Here is a 5,465-nt window from a genome sequence, read left to right on the forward strand (position 1 = left end):
ATATATATATATATATATATATATATATATATATATATACACATATATATATATGTATGTATATATGTATGTATATATATATACAATGTAACGACTTTAACATAGCTGCACAAACATATGTATTCACCCATGTATACAATCACGAACATTTACAAGCACGCGCGCACACAGCAGTATGCAGTCGTGTATACATGCTCTGCATATCAGTGTGTGCACATCATTTCCAGGAGTTGCACACAGAACACCCACATACTCCTATATATATATATATATACAAGTATATATGTATATGTACACATTCCTTCACAAACGTGTGAAAACATATAAGTATTATACTTATATAAATATCATATTATACACACACACACACATATATGTATATATGTATGTATATATGTATGTATGTATGTATGTATGTATAATTTTTACATGCATATATACGTACATACATACGTAGAACGTTTGTTTTTGTTACATACTTTTGCAAATTGCGCGATCCATTACAATACTCGTAATAGAACAAAACCGATTTCATTAAACCGTCTGCTACTTATTATTCATGAACGTTGAACAGTCTTTTCAGATTACGTAGCTTGCTTAACCAGAAGTAACATTTCCTAAAGTTGAAAGTGAAGCCATTTTAGCATCTGTGCCAATCTTTTTTTTTTCCCACTCAAAGTCGTCATAGTCAATGGCTTGTTGTAAGTAGAAAAAAATTCTATCGGTATTTTCTACAAGTTAGAATATATTTCTTTTAATCTGAATTAGCTGTCACTTTACATGCTCAAGAATAACTATTTTCTCTAATATTATAATTAAAGTTGGCTCTCTTCTATTACATCTTTTCTTACCACTCCAATAAGTAATATTTATGTAGTATGCAAGCGATAAGTAAATGAAATGTTTCCAATGCTAGTTTCAATCTACACCGAAGCTGGGTTACCGTCAGGACGGCGTTTCAATCACTCATATATATATATGGCCTAGTGGTTAGGGTGTTGCATTTACGATCGCTAGATCTTGGTTTCAATTCCTAGACTGGGTGGTGTGTTGTATTCATCAGCAAAACACCTCATCTCACGTTGCTTTGCGATCACTTCAACACCTGACGTGTGATACACCCGAGCACCCGTTCAGACAACGTCGATTTGTTGGAGAAAGAGAAATTGTGTACAGCATATACACTTGATCACTATAAGCAAATCATTTGTGCAGCTCGTTCGGCAAAAGCTAAATACTAATACGTTGTCTTCGACGTGAGAGTCCGTCATATATATATATATATATATATATATATATATATGCTTGTATGTATGTATGTTTATATATCAATATAAGATAAGAGAAGAAATGGAGCAACATGTAACAATTAGAAGTTGATCATTCGTATTGAGTAATTATAGTTTAACCATAATTAAACTATGATGATTCAATACTCATGATCAACTTCTAATTGTTACGCGTTGTTCCAGTTCTTATCTTATCTGAATATATTAAACCACGGTTTACCCTTTAAACTACCAACTGCTGTTAACCTTACAGCAAGGCCTACACATAGTTAGGTAATGCACCAGTAGTGCCTCGGATACATTTATCCCTTAAGACGGTTGCATAACCTCTAACTCATAATTTCTCCATATATCAATATATGTATGTATGTATGTATGTATGTATGTATGTATATATACTTGGGCATAGACTGGTAGTTCAAATGATATTAGTGTATCGATAACTACTTATATCAGTAAATGCAACTGTTCATTGTATTCTCTTAGAAGATTGTAGTCATTATAAGACTCTCTCTTTCTCACTCTACCGCTTTCTCTCTCTCTCTCTTTCCACCCATTTCTCTCTCTCTCTCTCTTTCACACACACACACACACACACACACTTTGCTTCTGATATAGTGTTAACTTGTATGTTGCATTAGAATTGCTAGCAAACTCTCTGCTTTGACTAGTCTCATCAACCAAAGAGAAACAGACATGATTGGCACCACCTAACTGAAATAGAAGTGAGAAAATCGACAGATTTTTCTTTTGAATCAGGTCTCTTCATCAACAGTTTCCAACCTGAATTTGCGACTGCTAAAGTTATTGGCTATTTTCTAGTGACTTTATGGTTTTTCACAACAAACATATGAATTACTATTGTTAATACGCACCCAGTTACATTTATAGTTTAAATCCCACCAAAGTGATCTTTGCCTGTCATCCTTTCACGTTTGATATAATAAAGTATTAATCAAGTATTGAGGTTGATGCAATCGAATTGGCCCCCTCCCACTCAAAACTGCTAGACTTAAAGACTGCAACAGACTGTCGCCCTGTTCAGAGGAATATTGTAATATTGGCCACTTGTACGAGATTGGGCACCTGCTAAACCGCCTTATGAGTCTTAAGGCTCAAGAGAAATTTTTGAAATCATTTAAAACTAGTAAAATTGTTCCATCATTTGGCGAGTACTTAATATTTGTAGTGTGGAGGCGCAATGGCCCAGTGGTTAGGGAAGCGGACTCGTGGTCATAGGATCGCGGTTTCGATTCCCAGACCGGGCGTTGTGAGTGTTTATTGAGCGAAAACACCTAAAAGCTCCACGAGGCTCCGGCAGGAGATGGTGGCGAACCCTGCTGTACTCTTCCAGCACAACTTTCTCTCACTCTTACTTCCTGTTTCTGTTGTGCCTGTAATTCAAAGGGTCAGCCTTGTCACACTGTGTCACGCTGAATATCCCCGAGAACTACGTTAAGAGTACACGTGTGTGTGGAGTGCTCAGCCACTTGCACGTTAATTTCACGATCAGGCTGTTCCGTTGATCGGATGAACTGGAACCCTCGACGTCGTAAGCGACGGAGTGCCAACAACAACAAATATTTGTAGTATACAAGGCAGCGAACTGGCAGAATTGTCAGCAACGCTGGGGGAAATGCTTTGCGATATTTCATCTGTCCTCACGTTCTGAGCTCAAATTCTGCTGATGTCGACTTTAACTTTTGGGGTCGATAAAGTAAGAAGATATAATCGGCTTACCCCATCCCCGAAATTGCTGGCTTTCAGCCAAATTTTGAAACCAATAATTGTGACATACTGGTACCAAATTTTTGTAAAGTAATTTAAAACAAGACAGGATTCGAAACAGTTCACAAACAAAAGCTGAAAGTTTAACATTTTATGCTTGATACTCTGCCATTTTCTAAACTCTACAGTGTGTCATCAAAGAAATATTGACTTGCTTCTGTCATACAAAATATATGTTCCGAATCGATTATTATTATTTTTCAGCTTGATTAGTGTATTGGAATAATTTCATTCAACTTCAAATGATATAATTTCTTCAAGAAATAATAAAATTCCTTAACTCCCAATTCCCATTGAACATTTCGTTAGATACAAAGTCCCAAATTCTCTGGAGGAAATATAATCATGTTAAATATTTTCATTGGTTAACTGAATTCAACCAAAATATATTTTAGCGTGAAAAGAATTGCAGCATAATAGATAAGGTTTGAAAGTAATCTATATATGAAACAATTCTGTTTGATACTATGTCAATAAACAATTTTATTGAGGAAGCAAAATTGAAGAAAATAAATACATGTTTACATCTGTTTTATTTCTCACGGCTTCTTAAAGACAGGATAATTTTTTTGTGTTGTTATGTCGTTTAGAAGATCCAAAAATACGACATATGCATCTAAAGATACGTCAAAACTGTTTTGAAAAGTAAAAGCAAAGTAAAATAGATAAATATAATAAAAGCATTTTATGTAATATTTTTCAAATTCGATTTATCAAAAGAATTTATTCTATTTAATATTATATTCTCTAAATTATTTTCTATTCTTAAATAAAGAAAAAAAAATCGTTTAAAAATCTTGGCGCATTTAAAAAAATATATAAAACAATCAAATGAGAATTAATTTCCGAACTATTCAATGGAATAATATTGCAGTAAAAAAAAATGCAAATGTCTAATTATTCAAAAATAGATAACTGCAGACTTCTAGACAAATGGATATGTATGCAGTAGGCGTCACTATAAATAGTATGTCCAAAGAAGACGTCTTGGCTGAAATCCTATTCTCTTTTACCATAATACAAAAAGATAAATTGCATCGATATTAAATCGTGTCACAGCTTGCTGAGTCAATGAAGTGTTATGAGGTGTACGATGCATGGGTAAAAGACAACGGTTGGTATCCAGTAATAAAAAGGAAAAAAATAATCTTGCGTGTGTCAGTGGTTTAATGGCTAATAGGATTGAAATCTTTAGTTTAGGAACAAAGCTTCTGAGTTCTAATCCTGCCTCATCCTAGTATCATGTAGGTACCTTGGTATAAGCAACAAACATAACGATTAAAGATCAAACCGTTGTGCACATTGTCTATTTCGTGTGTATAACAACAAGATTATTTTAGTCTCGCTCTAATATATTTCTCGCTAAATAATAAAGTATTAAAGTTTTTCAACATAAATATTAAACCATTTTTCACATCTAAAGGCGCGATGAATTATCTGAACTTTATAATCGTAGAATATAGCCATAGATACCTTTTTAAAAAGACAGCTTAGCCAGAGTTTCAATGGATTTTCGTCGTAGGGTGATTCGATCGATACACCTGAGTGCCTCGCTGTATAATACTTCTCAATAAATAATAAAGTTTTTCGATTTTTTAATGTAAATACTAGTTTCAAATTTTGACACAAGGCCAGCGATTTCCGGAGACGGGTTAAGTCGATTACATCGACCTCAGTGCTCAACTGGTACTTATTTATTGACACCGAAAACGTGAAAGGGAAAGTCGACCTCAGCGGAATTTGAATTCAGAACAAAAAGACGAACGAAATGCCGCTAAGCATTTTGCCCGACATGCTAACAGTTATAACAATTTTTGTTTCTTTAATGATAACGTTAACCATTTGAATATTTATAGTTGTAGTTGTTGTGGTCTAATCTCCAATCTTATCTCGTTCCATAAAACTATGAGCACATCTGTGAATTTCCCGTCTTCCTCCTCAGAAATGATATACACGGAATTCAGATTGATCTGAATCCATATAGTTACAAGAAAAATAACAACGGTATACGCTAATTATATTTATATCAGTATACACGCACTATATATTTGTTCTTCACTCATTTATTGGTGTTTTTATTTCTTTTCTTTTAACTCACGTTCATTGTCCGGAAATCTTTCATCACACATCTCTGACCTCATCAGCAACACTTTTCACTTCCGTAAACTCGGAGTTTTATCATGGCTACCGCACAAAAACCGCATATATTTACAGATAAATTCGTCTAGTTATATAATATCGAGGTCTCTTTCTTTTGTTGTCCTTTCCATCAATATATATATATATATATATATATATGAAATTTAAGTAAATCTTCATTTATTCTCTTTGCATTCTCAGATTCACTACTTGTTTGGAATAGTTGCGATTTATATATATATATATATA

The sequence above is a fragment of the Octopus bimaculoides genome, chromosome 17 (assembly GCF_001194135.2).
Source record: "Octopus bimaculoides isolate UCB-OBI-ISO-001 chromosome 17, ASM119413v2, whole genome shotgun sequence".
Lineage (NCBI taxonomy): Eukaryota > Metazoa > Mollusca > Cephalopoda > Octopoda > Octopodidae > Octopus > Octopus bimaculoides.